The sequence below is a fragment of the Amblyomma americanum genome, chromosome 11 (assembly GCF_052857255.1).
Source record: "Amblyomma americanum isolate KBUSLIRL-KWMA chromosome 11, ASM5285725v1, whole genome shotgun sequence".
Taxonomy (NCBI): domain Eukaryota; kingdom Metazoa; phylum Arthropoda; class Arachnida; order Ixodida; family Ixodidae; genus Amblyomma; species Amblyomma americanum.
In genome coordinates, this window is record NC_135507.1 from 126935954 (window position 1) to 126954729 (window position 18776).

The window sequence follows — 18776 nt, forward strand, 5'->3', positions numbered from 1 at the left end:
GGTTTCGGGGCGTCATCCTACTATCCCTCCACCCCCTCCTCGAGTTAGGGAAACTTCATGGGGGGGACGAAGAGGGAAAAAAACTCAATCTAACAAACTAACCACTCTCAAAACTAACATGCATAGAACTCTCACTCCTTGTCGTCCCTCTTCACACATTTTAAGCCACACTACCAATTTGCCATCTCTTATTTTCCCGTCATTCATTTTCACATCACTCCCACCCTTACCCATCAACCTAACACATCCCTGCCCCAACCATGAACCCTGAGGGCTGTATGAAAAGTCCCAACAAAGCAAATACGCTGGAATCCATTGCGACAAGAAACTAACTGTCATAAACACCTCATTCTCACCTTTCTTCACTCTTTATTCATAGTCCGTTTGTATCTGTGTCCTGGCTCGTGGGCACTTATTTACACGTGCATATTGCGCAAGTACGCGCCGGCGCATGTATATATGTATGTGTACAGGTGTATTTAACTGTATATATATCTGTATATATCCCTTTACAATACATATATATCCCTTTACAATTCATTTATTACCAATATTAGCAATATAATTTTATTTATTTATCCCCTCCTTCTTTTCTTCTTCCTCTCTCTCTCTTTCTCTCGCTCTTCGAACTTTATATACCTGTAAGGGACCGGAGCCAGGAGGGTGAGGGACCGAACTAATAGGTAAAGGAAACCAGAAAAAATTAATAATATAACGACTCACCAACACACTAACACTGGGGGGAGGGGCCACTAAAAAAATTTTTTTACCAGCATTTCAGAACCCCACTGGACCTTGAATCCTCGACCTCATCTACCCCCGGACATTACCGACCAAAAGCCAGGAATATCAAGATCAGAAGATTACCACATCAGACCTTCAATTATATTCAACCTCACCTGTTAAATCAGACCAGGAAGAAAATATGTAAACCCCTAATCCACCACATCTCATCTACTGATATAATCATCTACTCTCTCACTCACTACTCCTCATGTCATAAAATGAAATAAATCCGCTGGTTCCCTGCCTCGTTCCCGTGGCGGCAGTGGAGCTGGATGGTGGAATCCCCCCTTTTTTTCTCTTTTTTTTGTCTCTTTCTGCAATGCAAAATTCTTAATTGGAGCAATCCCTAATCATTTATCTTACATTGGGTTAAGCCTGTTATACTTAGTGGCACAGGCAGGGGCATATTGGTTTACATTCTTTTTCTGGCTGCCCCACCATACTTTTTCTCCCTATCTGCTCACCCGCGATACATTAGTGGTGCGGGAGAGTCCCAATCTAGGGCCTCAATCTACTCTGTCCCTATCTACTATCATCATCGGCGTCCCCACGGCGATCGGACGTGCCTGGACCGTGCTGCGTCATTTTTTGTTGTTTTCAACTAGAACTTCTTCCTGTGAGTCAAAGAGTTTTTGCATTCCTCCTTCGGGAGCATCTCGTTCACCTCTGTTCAAAATTTGAGCTCGCTAGCACCAATATTTCTCGAAATATAAGGTTTTTTGTAAAACTAGCACGTGGCCGGTAAGCGTGGCTCAGGCACGAGGTCGAAAGAGCGTCTTTTTGGATTTTTCGCGGCTAGACAACTGGCTAAAATTGCTTTTCGAGTGGTCGCGCTTGTCTCCCGATCATTTTGCACTATATGTGAAGGCTCTAGACCAAAATTTCGAAGGGAAACGATGAAACGTACTTAATAAACAGGCGGCGGACAGCCTAGGCCTTTTGCCCCCGTCTACGGGAAACGAACGCTCGTAACTCGATTGCTGTCCCTTCGAACCATATCAAAATATATATTTTCATAATCCTGAAGGTGCATAGATCATTTTGAGAGTAATCTCAGCTCCCAACTCGCAAAATTAAGAAAAATATCAACGATCGTGATTTCAACACACCTGGCCCTTCGAGTGGGGCGAGACCCTGGGTAGGGCGGACGGTCGAGCAAAAACTAGCCTAACTCGGCAACCGTTGGAGCTACAAGGAAATATAGGCACTTTTCGTGAATGCCAGAGCAAGGGCTATCAAGCGGTGTCACTGAGAATTGCGAAAAATAATTAAATTGTTGATTTTCGGGCCACCAACCGGTCTACGCACACAGGGTGCCTCGAACTTGAGCTGAACAATGTTGCCAGGTTTCAGGCAAATATTCTGAAATCCGCTAAATTTGGCGGAAAGCCGAAATAATTGGTTTTTGGACTGGGAAAAATTAGGAAAAAGTAGAGCAAACTCTAAACACTTCCGCTAAGCAACAAGGTCACCAGACAATCAAGATTACCTGACAAGTTTGGCGGAAAGTAGTGAAAATTGTTTCTGGGCGATCCAGAGGTGGCATCGACCAAGATCAAGTGGAGGGCAAGGAGGAACAGCGACGACAGCTGAAGGGATCTGACAAAATGTCCGATCGTGAACAAACACTGAAAAAAAGGGACGCCAAAGACTCTGTGAAGAGGAAACAGAGCAAGAGCAATAAGAAGGCAAGTTCCAAGGAATCACAGCAAATCCGGCAGGATTCTGACACTGATATGGACTCTATGGATTCAGAGGTGGAGAGGAGGGATCATCAGAAACACAACAAGCCGTCAAGCAACCAAGAGGGAGCCAAAGTGCCAGAACATGAATGAAGCAGCGACAAGGAGGAGTCCGAGCCTAGACTGTCGAAACTTGCAAAGATTGACAAGAACATATTCATCAACCTAGTGAAGGTTTCACAAAATGACAGCAGACGACGGAAAGTAGGCGCAGTCATATATAAAATTATCAATGAAGTCTGTAAGCTGAAGGCTTTGACCATGGAAGCCACACATGAGAATGAGTTCCTGAAAGGCAGACTCGCAGAGTGCAGGGCTCCAATCCAGTCCCCAACGTATGCAGAAGTCGCAACGACAGAAGTGAACAACGACAAGAACAAGAGACGAGAGCAATCATAGTGACCTCAAAGGAAAGAAGGAAAGAGAAGATCCTTGAGGACCTAAAGAAGATCATGGACCCCATGGAAATGGACATCAAGGACACAACCATGAGGTCTGGTAAGGAGGGGGTAGTGATTGTGTCCACAGACGCCCCCTCCTTGGAAAAAGTAGCAAAGAAGATTCAGAGCGACAGTGGTCTGCTAGATTTGCAGATCCACCATCCGAAAGGACGAAGAATGGAAATGAAAGTCGTGGGCGTGGATCAGGAGATGGAGGACGAGGAACTCATAACAAGGATTATTTGCCAGAATAACCTCCAGTGTAAAGAAGACATTGAGGTCAAAGCGAAATATAAAGGACGCTACGGGAAAACCGTAATCATAACTGTCAACAAGCAAGCCTACCAGGCCTTAAAGGACAAAAGTCACGTCAACGTAGGCTGGGAGAGGTGCGCCCTGTATGACAACATATTTGTGACATGGTGCACCAAGTGCCCATCACTGGATCACATGGGGAAGTTTTGCCGACAGCCAGAGAGATGTAAACTGCTCAAGGACGGGGCACTCGGCAGAGGAGTGTCAGAGTGAATCTCTTTGCATGGCGTGTCAGAATGAGGGTGTGTTGAAGGAGGAATGCAGCCACCCTCTCCTGTCTGTGTACTGCGAGACATTTCAGAAGAAAGTGCAAGAGGAGAAGAGAAGGATCGTCCAAGGGATGTACTAAGGCTCGTATCCATTATGGCGGGAACGACCCCTGATTTGCGGAAAAACAGAGACCATACTTCAGCAACGACGAATCAAGACTCCGCAGTAATAGAAGTCATACAGGTTAATCTGGCACGAGCCTTCAAGGCAAACCAGTCCTTGAGGGATTACAATCATGAATATCAGCATGATATTTCTGTGGTGCACGAGCCATACAGCCTCGAGGATAAGTTAATCCCATTTCCTATCAAGCATAAAATAGTGGCAACTAAGAAAAATCCAAAGACCGCAATAATAGTGCATAAAGAAAACATACAAATTTTTCCAATAAGGATCGAAGAAAAATTAATAGTAGCGAGAATCATAAAAGGAGACAAGAAAATTGTAGTAGTAAATGTGTATTGCCCCCCTAACGAAGACGTATCAGCATTGCTGCTAAAATTAGAAATGGCAATCGCGCAGTTCCAGAGAGAGAACATTTTGGTCATGGGCGATTTAATTGCCAAAAACGTTTTGTGGGGCAGCAAAGAGTCTGATAACAGGGGAGATGAGGTATATGAATTGGCAATTAGAAACAACCTCATAATTATGAATGATTCAAACTCTCCACCCACATTTAAAACTTCAAGAGCACAAGGTTGGATAGATTTAACCATGGTTAATCAGGTGTTGAATTCAAGTGTGCAGCAGTGGGAAGTATTGAAACATGCAAATGACAGTGATCATAGATACATTCAAACTTTAATAGGTAAGGTTGGAAAACCTACAAGATTCCGTATAACTTTAAAGGGAGAACAGCAAATAATTAAGAAATTAAGGGAAGATCAATGGTTTGAGGAGATTCACTACCTCAATACACCAGACGAAATAGAAACAGTAACAGAGCAACTCTACCAGAAGATAAAGAAATGGAAGACAAAATTTCGCAGTAAATGGAAGGAGAGTGAACACAAATTAAATTCCTGGTGGAATACGGATTTGGAATTAGAACGAAAAAAAGTAAGAGCTATGAGAACACGCAATCAGAAAGCTCAAGGAGAATTAAGTCAAATTTTTAAAGCACAGTATTATAAAGAGCACACAATATACAATAATATGTTGAGTGCAGCTCGGGACAAAAGTTGGGAAAAAGTATGTAGCACAATATCATCAAATCCGTTTACCTTACCCTATAAAATTGCGAGGGGGCACAGATTCTGGAGAGTGTAACTAAAAAAATGGAAGTGATACAACGACTGTGGAAGAAACAGTGGAGTATATTTTAGATTCTTTGTATGAAAATAAAAGTAATGAAGAACAGCCAGATGAATTACCTAACGAAAATACATCAGTTGCAGATAAGCTGTTTACAAAAGCAGAAATAGAAAACGTCGTGATGAATTTGAGGAAAGACGTGGCCGTAGGGCCAGATCATTTAAAAACCACTTTTATCCAAGAGCTTTTTGGGGCTCATAAGAGGTTCTTTTTTAAACTATTTATGCCTGCTTAAAAGTGGGCTATATACCTAGTCATTGGAAACAATCCCGAATAATTTTAATCCCGAAGGCAGGAGCCAAAGATAAAACAGGAATAGAAAAATTTCGCCCAATAGCAATGAACTCAATATTAGGAAAAATTCTAGAGAAATTAATAAAAGATCGATTATATTATTTCCTAAGCAGCGGACAATTATTTCCAAAGCACCAGTATGGGTTCCAACATAATACATCAACAACGAATGCATTATTAGTGTTAAAGAAAAGAATCGAACAGCCATCATCAGATAAGCTAGGAACTGTAATAATATCTTTGGATATTAAAAACGCTTTTAATTCAATACAACGTAAAATAATTGTAGAGAAACTGCAGCAACTTAAATGCTACTCCAATTTAGTGAGAATAACAAATTCAATATTGACTCAGAGGAAAATTATATATGAAGATCAAGGAACCTGTATCACAAAAAAATTATCAACAGGCTCTCCACAAGGATCTCCACTAAGCCCACTCTATTGGAATATAATGATTTCAGGGATTTTTGATTTGAAACTACCAGGAGAGGCACATATTCAGGCGTTTGCAGACGACGTAATAGTGGCAATTAAGTTTAAATCTCGCCAGCAAGCAGAACAATTGGCGAACGCAACTCTTGATATTATAGCAGCATGGGGAAAGAAAGTGAATCTAGAGTTTAACCCTGAAAAGTCCAAGGTTATGCTTATTAAGAAAAACTATGGGAGCCACCCTCCAATAATTAAAATAAATAACGAAAAATAAAAATTACAAATGAACTAAAATTATTAGGAATAATATTTGATAACATAATGTCGTTCTTGCCACATTTAAAATATGTGAAAGAGAAGGTTCAACTTTTAACGGCCAATTTAGGTAAATTTTCAAGAGCAAACAAAGGAATGAAAGGACAACACTTAAAGAAGTTATACACGTTAGGATTAGAAAGAATGATAGTGTATGGAGCCCCGGTTTGGTATAGTAACAAGGTGGCAATAAATCGGAAACTGAAGTCAACACAGCGCATTCCTTTAATTCTTATAACTAAGGCGTACAGAACTACACCAAATGTAACACTTAATGCATTAGCGAACCTACCCCCAGTACAATTAAAAATTCAACTCGAAAAAGAAATACATGACATAATGCAAGGAATAAACACATACCAGATTCACGATCCGATTTTTGCAGACAAAGATATAGGAAATAAGTTCGATCTATGGGTGTATCATCCTGCAGAGAAACTAGCGTATGATTACACTGAAGATATCAATTCAGAAGCTGATCAGAAAATATAAACAGATGGGTCACAATTAGAGGACAAAATAGGTGCAGCCTTATTGGTGTTTGATGCGAAAGGGACACAAGTGGAAGCAAAACAATTCAAACTTCCTCAGTACGCCAACAATTTTGATGCGGAAGTTGTGGCAATAAAGAAGGCCATAGAATATGTGAAGAAAGATAACATAAGCAAAAGCCAAATTCTCACGGATAGTCTTTCAGCACAGAAGGCAATCAAAAATCCAAACAGTAGAAACTCAGCAATTCAGGAGATTAAACTAGAGCTCAGTAAATTGCAAAATCAGAATATCACTTTAATGTATATCAAAGGGCACAGTGGACATAGAGGAAATGAAACAGCAGATGCTTTGGTTAAGGATGCTGCAATGAAAGGAGAAAAGATTAAAATTCCAATATCGAAACAATATATCAAGAAGCAGTTGATAAACGCGATGTATGATAAGTGGAACGAAATGTGGAATCAGGAGGGAAAAAACAGTAGCACATTTGACTGGATTAGAAGTGTAAAATCCTTACCCCAACACTTCCCAACCAATCATTATACATCACAGGCAATCTCTTATCACGGCGGCAGCCGCGAGCAGCCACAGGAGGCCGCAGGCAGAAGCGGCCAAAAAACCGCCCCGACCGCCGAGACGGCGAAGACCGCCGCGTCCCAGGACCGCGGGAAGGTGGTGAATCCCGCAGTCAGGCCCAGGTCCGCGAACCGGGACCGCAAAAGGTGCCCCGATAGCCCCAAAAAGGAGCCCGGGGCAGCAGCAGGGACGGGCGGGGCAGGAGGAGGACCTTCGTCCTCCTCCTCACAGACCGTGAGCCAATTTGGGCCCGCCGCCGCAAAAAGCGGAAAAACGCAAAAAAGCGGTTAAAAACCGCTGGCGGAGATGAATAACCGGGGAAAATCCAGTGGCAGGGGGCTGGAGGACCTCAGGAACCAAGGCCCTCAGCCCCGGGACATCAGCAGCGGTGAAAGGCCCGGGCGGGGAGAGCACGAGCCCAAGGGCGGAGCCAGGCAGATGGGCAGGAGCTCGCTGGCACACGTCCGTTCAGTTCGAGAGCGCTCTCGAACTGCGGTCGCGGTGAGGTGCACGCGCCAAACGGCCACGTTCGCGTTAATAGCAATCTACGCCGCTCCCCATTCCCCGCTCTCGCCTATTCTCGCAGAGGTGTCTGCGGCACTGGCGCTCGCCGCTGGCGTTCCGACAGTGGTGGCGGGCGATTTTAACGCCAAGCACGAGGTGTGGGGCCCAGGCGTATGCGACGCGCGCGGAGGCGAGCTCTTGCGCTTTGCTGCGGGAGCGGACCTCCTCGTGCTCAACGATCCGGCGTCTTCCCCTACCTACACTAACCGATATTCGGGCAGCTGGATCGACGTCACCATGACCAGCCCCGCCCTTGCTCTTGCGGGCTTTCGCTGGTCGGTGGCTGACGCCGAGACGCTGTCCGAGCACAAACATATTGACGTTTCATTCGGACCAGTGAGTGCGCCCCGTGAGAGAATTCTCACTTTTCGAGGGGCTGCCCGAGTGGTATCGGCCATCGGCCATTCCCCCTTTTTTACGGCGGTGACGGGCGCAGACGTCGGGTCGGGCGTCGCGCTCGATTTAATCGTGACCCGTTTTCATAACATCTTCGAACGTGAGCGCCCAGAAGGCCTCCCGTACACCCATTGAAAGTTTGAGAACAGGTTGATGACGTTTCGACCCCAATGCCTCTAATCATTCGCTTTACCAGGTGTGACTGCTCTCCCATCGAGCGCCAGCTATCCTGAGGGAAACTTCGGAGGGAACCTGCTACTAGATGGTTCGATTGGTCTTTCGCCCCTATACCCGGATCGGACGATCGATTTGCACGTCAGAATCGCTTCGGACCTCCACCAGTTTCCTCTGGCCTCGTCCTGCCCGGGCATAGTTCACCATCTTTCGGGTGCCAACGTGTGCGCTCTAGCTCCGCCCCGGCGACAAGTGAGCGCCTTGGACGGGCCGTTGCTGCGCCCGAACCCCTGTGCTGCCCGGGATCGCAACGCGGCCCGCGAAGGGCCTTCACGTTTCATTGCGCCATTGGGTTTCGAGAGACCCATTGACTCGCGCACATGTTAGACTCCTTGGTCCGTGTTTCAAGACGGGTCGGGTGGGTTACCGACCTACTCGCCGCAAACCACGATAGCGCCTCCACGGGAGAACTCGCCGCTCGCCCGGCTCCTCGCCGCCAGCCCGCCGCCACGGGACCAACCCGGACAACAAGAGGCGACAAGCTTGCCCAGCGGGTCCTCCGCTCCGATTCCAGAGGGCGTCATCGTTCGGGCCTCCCGACAGCCGGGAGAAGCCCATGGGGCCTGGACGGGGTGACGAACTCTTCGTGCACGGCAAGGTATAACTCCCGCGAACCGTCCCCGAGGGGACGAGCAGGGCACCTCCAGAGCCGGACTCAAAGTCGTACTTTTCCCATTGACCCGCGTCCGTCGCGGCGTTCTACCGGCGGTGGAAAGTGCGCACCCCGGAGACCGCGTCCGCGCACTGGCAGCCGGAACAGCCCCCGAGAGGAGCCGTTTACCCGACGCCGCCAGCTCGGCAGTCGTCCGGAGACTGAATCCCACCGCTTTCGAGCTTCGAGGGCCCACCCGTTTTACTCTAAGCGGTTTCATGTACTCTTGAACTCTCTCTTCAAAGTTCTTCTCAACTTTCCCTCACGGTACTTGTTGACTATCGGTCTCTCGGTCGTATTTAGCCTTAGATGGAGTTTACCACCCACTTAGGGCTGCACTCTCAAGCAACCCGACTCACGGGAGGCTTCGTGCCGGGCGCGCAACGGCGGAGACGGGCCTGGCACCCACTCTGGGACAAGCCCCTGTCAGGGGGACTTGCACCGTCGCAAACTCCCGGGAACGTTGCCTCCCATACACCACATTTCCCGACCGCCTGCAAGGACGGGGGATTCGGTGCTGGGCTAGGTCCCGTTTCGCTCGCAGCTACTCGGTTAATCCCTGTTGGTTTCTTTTCCTCCGTTTAGTGATATGCTTAAATTCAGCGGGTTGTCTCGCCTGATCTGAGGTCGACAGAGATGTGCGCTCTCGCGTTCGATTCCAGCGCGGTCCAGCGCGCGCGCGCGTCCTTCCCCAATCGTCCGGCCGACGCCTTCTGCCCATTCCCCGCTCACAGTCGGCGGCACCCTCGGCGACTGCGAGCGAGACTGGAAGGCGCCGCTGGCCGGCGCTCGGGACCGCGCGCATGCGGTTTGCGCGGATAACGCAGAGAGTTTCGAGCCCCCGACCGCCGCGGCCGAATTTTTTTCTGCCGCACCTCTCTTTCCCTCGAGAGAGCGACCTCGGCCTGGCGTAGGGGCATCGTCAAGTTTTGCGTCGCCCCCGCCCCAACTGGAGTGGCCCAGTTTTTCTCGGGGCAGACATTGCGAAGCACTTAGACCGACGGCGGACTGCGCTCGCAACGAGATCGCGTCCGTTCGACCCTTAGTCGACTTCGCGCCCGTTCGAGGAGGCGGTCCCTTTGCATCGGGTCCGGGGGGACCCCTTCGTCACCGCGCCACGGCGCGCCTCTGCGCCTCGCCCGAAACTGCCGCGCACGAAACGCTTCCGCGCACCTGTCGCCTCCCCGCACCCCGCACGAGATCTCCCTTCTCGCGCGGGCGTGCCCGGACAGGGCGCTCCCGTCTCTGCGTTTCTCGCAGCAGTTCGGCTACACGTACGCGGGCCAGCGGGCAACGCTTTGCCGCCCGTCCACACGGCCTCGTCTCCCGTCGGGACCGCGCTTTCCCTGCAGGTAATCCCTTCCTGCGGCGGTCGCCTTCGGAGGCCAGACGCTCTACGGCTAGCAGCCGCCGTCCCGCGTTACGTCGTCTGCGCAAGGCGACCCGACTCGGCCGCTTGGAGCGCGGCTGAAGGGTTCGACCCACTCTCCTCTTTCGCAAAGTCTTTCGAGGGATCTTCGGCGTTTCGTACAGAGCCGTCCTCTTTGCCGACAAGGTAAAAACGAGTCGCCGGCCGCGCCATCCCCGGGCGCCGGCGTCTCTCTTGATATATGATCCGACCCTCAGACAGACGAACCAAAGGGAAGACCCAAGGGCGCAATGTGCGTTCGAAGAATCAGTGCTCAGTGTGTCCTGCAATTCATACCAAGTCTCGCAGCTGGCTGCGTTCTTCATCGACCCGAGAACCGAGTGATCCACCGCTTAGAGTCGTGCATTTGGTTTGTTCAATTCCGTACAGTACAACCAGGGTTTTAGGCACCGGGCTCCTCCCCTGGCCTCCCCGACTGCAGTTTCGTCCGACAATTCCACGTTCCAGCAGCCGTCCGTTCGGCATGCTTGCGCGGTGCCTCAAAGCCGAGGCGAGCAAGGTCTCTTCGAAGCTTGTGTGCGACAGTGGCTTGCGCGTCGCTAGAGACGACGAGGCATTTGGCAACCCTAAGGCAGACGTGCACGGCGCTCTCAAGTTCCGGTCTTCGCTGGTGCCGTTTTTTTTGCTGTTCACGGTTTGCTGTTTAGCCCGTTTTGTTTAAGCGGTCGCACGGGTCCGACGACCATCGGTTCACCAGGAAGCACACCGGTAACTTCGTCATCAATTGGGCAATAACACAGAGCTTTTGCGCCGTTCCCCGAGCACGTTTGTTCTGCCGTTGTGTTCGCAGCGACGTCACCCCCGGACTCCCAAGCAGCGGTAGCTCTGTGTGGACGGTTCTTTGCCGCCCACCGCTGCGCCCTCTTTGCGAAAGGGGTCATCTTTAGCTCAGAAATGCCCCTCGAGTCCGCCGCCCCAAGGGTGCGCCCTCATGCTGCGCCCTATCCGACCATTTCGCCACATCATTGCTTCGCTTAAGAGACAGGCACCGCCTAGCCGTGGCTACGCAGCGCGTACTTGGACAGCCGCCAGACGGGCGTTCGTCAGACTACTCCCGCAACAGGAGTCCACCGGCCACAGTGCCATGGACGGCGTTTCGGTATCGCACCGGCAGACTACTCGAAGGCTGGGAAGGACAAAGCAGCAGGAGAACCCCGCTGCCGCAGGTGCGTTCAAAATGCGGGATTATAACCCCTCGTCCCTTTTTTCCCTGTGCCTCCTTTCGCCCCGCCGGCACGGCTTCAGACATCGCGCCCGCACTGCGAGACCTCTTGCGGCGGCCGTTCCTTATAAGTACTGGGCCGCACGCGTCCCGCCGCCCGCGCGTTGTTGCGAAGAGTTACTTTTCCGGAGCCGGCGAGCCGCGTTTCCTCTCGTACTCCGCAGCAGCCGCCGCCGTTCCCTTGGCGGCGGGCCGGCATTTCCCTCGGCCGGCCTACCGACTCGGTCGCAACTCTAACGAGAGCCAGCGAGCTGCGGTTCCTTTCGTACTTCGCAGCAGCCGCCGCCGTTCCCTTGGCAGCGGGCCGGCCTTTTCCCTCGGCCAGCCTACCGGCTACGTTCGAGTCTCTCCGACAACGAGTGTGGAAGACCGAAAGCCCACCAGATTGGTGCGTTACGCCGTTCGAACCCACGGAAGCAGTCCGTCCGACATTCCCTTGGTGACGGACCTCCGCTGGGCGTAACAATTTTTGCAGAGATGCGGCATCAGAATCTCGCAACTCCGCGGTTGAGGCCTTCCCCCGCTTATAAGCGGGGGCGGCGCCGGGTGTGACAAGCACAATCCGGTAATGAACCTTCCGCAGGTTCGCCTACGGAAACCTTGTTACGACTTTTACTTCCTCTAAATGATCAAGTTTGGTCATCTTTCCAATAAACCGGCGAAACCGAAAGGCCGCGCCGGACATCGGTCCGAAGACCTCACTAAATCATTCAATCGGTAGTAGCGATGGGCGGTGTGTACAAAGGGCAGGGACGTAATCAACGCGAGCTTATGACTCGCGCTTACTGGGAATTCCTCGTTCAAGGGGAACAATTGCAAGCCCCTATCCCAATCACGAAGGAAGTTCCACGGGTTACCCAGTCTTTTCAGACAGGGATAAAGACACGCTGCTTCCTTCAGTGTAGCGGGCGTGCGGCCCCGGACATCGAAGGGCATCACAGACCTGTTATTGCTCTGTTTCGTGCGGCTAGGAGCCGCTTGTCCCTCTAAGAAGGTTGTTAGGTGCTGGGAACCCCGCACCTATTTAATAGGCTAGAGTCTCGTTCGTTAACGGAATTAACCAGACAAATCGCTCCACCAACTAAGAACGGCCATGCACCACCATCCACCGAATCAAGAAAGAGCTCTCAATCTGTCAATCCTCCCAGTGTCCGGGCCGGGTAAGTTTTCCCGTGTTGAGTCAAATTAAGCCGCAGGCTCCACTCCTGGTGGTGCCCTTCCGTCAATTCCTTTAAGTTTCAGCTTTGCAACCAAACTTCGCCCGGAACCGAACTACTTTGGTTTCCCGGAAGCTGCCCGCCGAGTCATTTGAGTAACTCAGGCGGATCGCTGGTTGGCATCGTTTATGGTCAGAACTAGGGCGGTATCTGATCGCCTTCGAACCTCTGACTTTCGTTCTTGATCAAAGAAAACATCGTTGGCAAATGCTTTCGCAGTAGTTCGTCTTGCGACGGTCCACGAATTTCACCTCTAGCGCCGCAATACGAATGCCCCCGTCTGTCCCTTTTAATCATTACCCCGTATTCCAAAAACCAACAGAACAGAAACGGGGTCTTGTTCTATTATTCCATGCAAGTTTATTCAGGCGACTCACCTGCGTTGAGCACTCTAATTTTTTCAAAGTAAAAGCGCAGGCCTCCTCGAGACGCACCAATGAAGGGCACGAAGAGAGGACCGGCATGATGTTCAGTCCGAGCCGTCGCATCGGGTAGATGCACTACTCGTCTGGAACTGAGATCCAACTACGAGCTTTTTAACCGCAGCAGCTTTAGTATACGCTATTGGAGCTGGAATTACCGCGGCTGCTGGCACCAGACTTGCCCTCCAATTGATCCTCGTTAAAGGATTTAGAGTGTACTCATTTCAATTACGGGGCCTCAAAAGAGTCCCGTATTGTTATTTTTCGTCACTACCTCCCTGTGCCGGGAGTGGGTAATCTGCACGCCTGCTGCCTTCCTTGGATGTGGTAGCCGTTTCTCAGGCTCCCTCTCCGGAATCGAACCCTGATTCTCCGTTACCCGTAACAACCATGGTAGGCAAGTAACTTACCATCGTAAGTTGATAAGGCAGACACTTGAAAGAAACGTCGCCGGCTCATGGCCATGCGATCAGCACAAAGTTATCCAGAGTCACCACACAGTACGGGCAGAACCCGATGGGTCAGCCAAAGGCCTTCAGGCTCAATGCATGTATTAGCTCTAGAATTGCCACAGTTGTCCGAGTAGAAAGAAACGATCTAAGGAACCATAACTGATTTAATGAGCCATTCGCGGTTTCGCCTTATTTCGGCATGTACTTAGACATGCATGGCTTAATCTTTGAGACAAGCATATGATTACTGGCAGGATCAACCAGGTAGATGCATAGGCAAACCCTTGTCGCTCCTCAAGGGAGCCCTGTCGCGGCCGATCGTGGCCCCGCTCACCCCTCGGCGCCCGACGCGCATCTTTTTCGCGGCAGCTCTCGCTGCCCGTGCATCGTTCGAGCTCGCTGCGGCATCCGACCCGAAGGCCCGGTTATCACCGCGCGGCAAGAGAGCACGCGTCCTTAGGCAAAGCATTTGTAACGCGCCCACCAGTGCGCACGCGGCCGCTAGGGCCGCGGCATTCAGGCACTGGACGGCGCTTGCTGCGCAGCCGAGACGGCCTAGCCGCCAGACGACGGGACACGCCCGCGTCTTCGGCGCAGTCGCACGGAATCAAGTCCGGGTAGCACGGAACACACTTCGTAACACGTGGGAACAGCGTCGTCCGACAACCAGCCCCTATCGCAGACGCGGATGAGGCTGCAGACGAATGCCGTGGGGCCCACGAGACGGGGACACGCTGGGCACGAGGCCGCATATCAAGTCCCGTACGGCGCGCGCGCGCTCGGGTGCCCGCCACCGACGGCGCCACAAGGACCCCCATATAGTAGCAGCGATAAGTACGCAGACCTCCGTGGGTTGGTAAGTGGCCGTACTCGTGCCGATCTCGCCGCTATTTTTGCGCAAATCGTGCGCGCCCATCGGGCGGCATCGCGGCGCGCGCGTTTCGCGGCGCCCCGCGCGAGCCGAACTCGTGGACTTTGCCGTGGCGCTTGGCGCCGTGCTCGAGGCGCCTTCGCCGCAAGAGCCGCGCAAATCGTGCGGCACCCATCAGCGGCATCGCGGCGCGCGCGTTTCGCGGCACCCCGCGCGAGCCGAACTCGTGGACTTTGCCGTGGCGCTATCGGCCCCTATGCCGGTACCGCGGTTCCGCCGCGGGACCTGGCCAAATCGCGGGCGCGGCAGCGCGGCCGGCATCGCGGCGCACCACACGATCCATACTCGTGGACTTTGCCGCCGCGCTAAACGCCGCACTCGAGGCGCTTTCGGGGCAAGCGTCGCACAAATCGTGCGCGAACTCATGCAAATTCCATGGGCCGAGGTCGCCAAATGCACAAATGCGCCTCCGGGGCGTCGAGAGGCGCGTTTCGGACTTCGCCGACGAAGCGCACACTCTACGCCTCCGCGTCTGCAGCGGCGGTATGACCCCCTTATATATGCAGCGATAAGTACCCAGATCTGCGCGGGTCAGCCGGGGCGGCCTCCTTTGAACTGCAATAACTCCGCCGGGCGACGCACTAGAGCGGAGCAAAAGATATCAAATTCTTCGTCTTTCCATGGGCTACACGCTGTTGTAAAAATTGTACGGCCCCGCCTAACGGAACGAACGCGAAGTTTGTAAATGTCGTTGAACACTGCCCGAGCCAGACAGCCTAAACGCCCGTATCTTCGGATAGATATAAAGCACAGAGGCGAAGAGGGTGGCAAAAGCTTCGCGATTTCGCGCCAAGTAAGCCGATGCCAAATTCGCACGCCTCCGAGGCCTGATACGGCCGCCAAAAATTCCCAAACGTTACCGGGGCGAGGAACCCTTTGTGCAGGGGCGAGCGCTTATCGCTTGTATCTTTCGATGGTGCAAGAAGAGAGAGACGAATGTGGCACCAAACGATTTGCCGCTCCGAGACCTATCCTGCGATGGAAAAGTCGTGCGCCTCCGATTTGCGGGAGAGCGGCAAAAACTTGAACTCTATCGCGTCCGCCCCAGGCGAGACCGCCTGAACGCCTCTATCTTCGGCTAGTGAAGAAGCAGGCGGACGAGTTTGAGTTTGAATTTATTTCCACAAACAAGGAGATACAATTGTTGTGAGAGATACAAGGGGAAAAAGCTTCTCAGGGTCAGCTTGACCGACCACAGTGCCGTTACAGAGGCTGCAGCAGGGCGGAATTGAATGCTTATAAATGAACCAGGGTTAAAACAAATCCAAAACAAGAAACCCAAAAAGATACAATTGCAACAGTAAAAGAAAAAGAAAACGCCGTACACCGCTTATTACAGAAAGACATAGAGGCGCACAAAAATATCTCAGGCAGGTTTCTCAAAAAAAAACAAAAAAAAACAAGTGAGCACGTCGATGTCACATCGAGTAATGTCATTTAGTGACTTCGGCAACCTGTAGCTTAACATTTGTTGACCGCAATTAGTTCGCTTGCGAGAAACACACCAAGTCTCCGGATGCTGGAGTAGTGTAGAGGGCAACGCGTATTTTTTTAGATTTTCTTTTTTTATTCACGAAAGTCCGACAACACGGTGCCTTGGTGCAGAGGGCAAACGAACGGCGAAAATCAATCCGCCTCACTGGGCCCTATGCACCACTCGAACGCAACAGCAAGGAGCACTTATATACACACACAGATACAAGTTATAATGACCACAATGTTTGTAGAGCACAACTTTCAAGTATAAACGTTCATTCCATTCTTATTACTCAGAAAACACGTCTAAAAAATCACAGAAAAGGACAGTGCAAGAGAAGACAAATCAAACATTAACTATAGAAACTGAATGCGTGCGTAGAAAAAAAACAAAAAAATATCAGAACAGACCAATGTGGAAGACTAGGCGAGTTGGTAGGTAGTCATTCTAGAAAAAACAGCGCACACAGGACAGGGACCAAGGGAAGAACCGACGACACGAGCGCTGACTTACAACTGATTTTATTAAGCGGAAAGTGAACACTATATATAGGAAGGAAGTACCAGATACAATCAGAGGCAGTCAACGTCAAAGAGGTGTAAATGGCCGATAAAATCGATAAAACCGTAAGGGGTGAAGATAAAACAAGATAAACCTCAACAAATGACAAGCCATGGTGTAAAAAACCATAAAAACGCTGCGACACGTGAATAACACGTACAATGCCATGAATAACAAAAACCGAATACAATCAACAGGTGGAAGGCATCTGAAGGTGACAAGGATTTAAGCAGTGTGAACAAAATGTAACAACTGACATGCGCATGAAACGGATAACCAGGCACATAACTCACACATTCATCCGTTTTCTTTTTTCTTTTCTTGAGAGGTACGCCACTTCTTTTTCTGATAAAACTACAGATGGCGCAGTGACGCAGGTGTATTTATTGGATTTTATGTTGAAGGCTTCCCTAGTTATTTGATCCGAGTGGCTTCCTATGATTTTGCAGTTTTCAAATTCAGGATGACAAGCACTGCAAATGTCTGTACAAGGCTTTCTCGAGTTACTTTCAAGGTACCTCTCCTCAACCTACTGTGCATGAAACGAGCACATTTACCTCCAAAAATCTGGAATACCCATAGGATCATGTTTAGCACCCATACTCAGTGACATTTTTCTGGCGTCTACAGACAGTACCTTGGCTTCCATGCTTCCCAGCTCATCTGTTATAAGGACGTTTCGGTATGTCGATGATTATCTCGTGGTCATAAATAGCCACAAGCAGGCGTTCCACTCAGACCTTCAGAATATTTTGCATACTTTCACTTCGACCATGTTTCCTCTAATCGTAACTCACGAGGTGCCAGTAGACAGCACTATCAGATTTCTTGACATCAAGCTGGAATTCCAGGGCCATCACATTAGTTGGAGCAATGAACCACGTAATAAGAAACCGGTGATTCATTACCATTCAGCGAAATTAGTAAAGAGAGCAATCGCGAGTCTTTGCATGTCTAACGCGCTCAAGAGATCATGTCATCACAGCATGCTTTCCAGCTTTGACACACAACGCAAATAGGTTATTAGGGGCAGGCTATCCCAATCACCTGTTAATCTCCGTCGCCCAGAAGCTTCAAAAGCGGATGAAAGGAAAAGAAAGGATAAATGAAGGAGGTAGAGACAAAGAAAAAAAGAAACAAAAAGTCGCAGTGATCCCTTATCTCCACGCTCTGTCCCATAATCTGAAAAAGGTCATGAATAAAGCAAAGGTGAAGGTGGTGTTTTCAGCTCCGGAAAAGCTTGCAAATATCTGCAACCGCGTTAACCCTCCTTCCAAGACAGCAAGAACATGCAGCAAAAAACATCGTAAACAATTCGTACCGTGTCAGAAGGAAGTAATTTTTCAATACCTTTAACTTGCGGAGACAAATATATTGGTCAGACGGGCACATGTAGTAATGACCGATTGCGGGAACATAATAAAGATGTGGAAAAGGGGGTAAAAGGACATATAGCAGCCCACATAGGAATTTGCAGTGCTTGTCATCCTGAATTTGAAAACTGCAAAATCATAGGAAGCCACTCGGATCAAATAACTAGGGAAGTGATGGAAGCCTTCAACATAAAATCCAATAAATACACCTGCATCAGTGCGCCATCTGTAGCTTTATCAGCAAAAGAAGTGGCGTACCTCTCAAGAAAAGAAAAAAGAAAACGGATGAATGTGTGAGTTATGTGCCTGGTTATCCGTTTCAAGCGCATGTCTGTTGTTAAATTTTGTTCACACTGCTTAAATCCTTGTCACCTTCACATGCCTTCCACCTGTTGATTGTATTCGGTTTTTTGTTATTCATGGCACTGTACGTGTTATTCACGTGTCTTAGCGTTTTTATGGTTCTTTACACCATGGCTTGTCATCTGTTGAGTTTTACCTTGTTTTATCTTCACCCCTTACGGTTTTATCGATTTTATCGGCCATTTACACCTCTTTGACGTTGACTGCCTCTGATTGTATCTGCTACTTCCTTCCTATATATAGTGTTCACTTTCCGCTTAATAAAATCAGTTGTAAGTAAGCGCTCGTGTCGTCGGTTCTTCCCTTGGTCCCTGTCCTGTGTGCGCTGTTTTTTCTAGAATCAGAACAGAGCATTGCAAGAGCCGACACAGATGCAACATATGTGTAGAAACTGTGTACCTACCAAGAAAATTAAAACAAATGTGCGAAAGATATAAGCAGGAAAAATAAAATAAAAAACTATAGTGCATTTCCCAGGAAGTGACTTTTCGCTCGCTTACGA

General features: G+C 49.8%; 2 non-coding genes across 2 annotated transcripts; both read right to left on the bottom strand.

Moving 5' to 3' along the window:
- Positions 1 to 10443: 10443 nt before the first annotated feature.
- On the bottom strand, positions 10444 to 10596 carry LOC144111682 (5.8S ribosomal RNA). Its single transcript, XR_013310140.1, has one exon. It is a non-coding gene; the product is annotated as a 5.8S ribosomal RNA (ribosomal RNA).
- Positions 10597 to 12044: 1448 nt separating this feature from the next.
- Positions 12045 to 13836, bottom strand: LOC144111589 (small subunit ribosomal RNA). The gene has a single exon (XR_013310116.1). It is a non-coding gene; the product is annotated as a small subunit ribosomal RNA (ribosomal RNA).
- Between the last annotated feature and the right edge of the window lie 4940 nt (positions 13837 to 18776).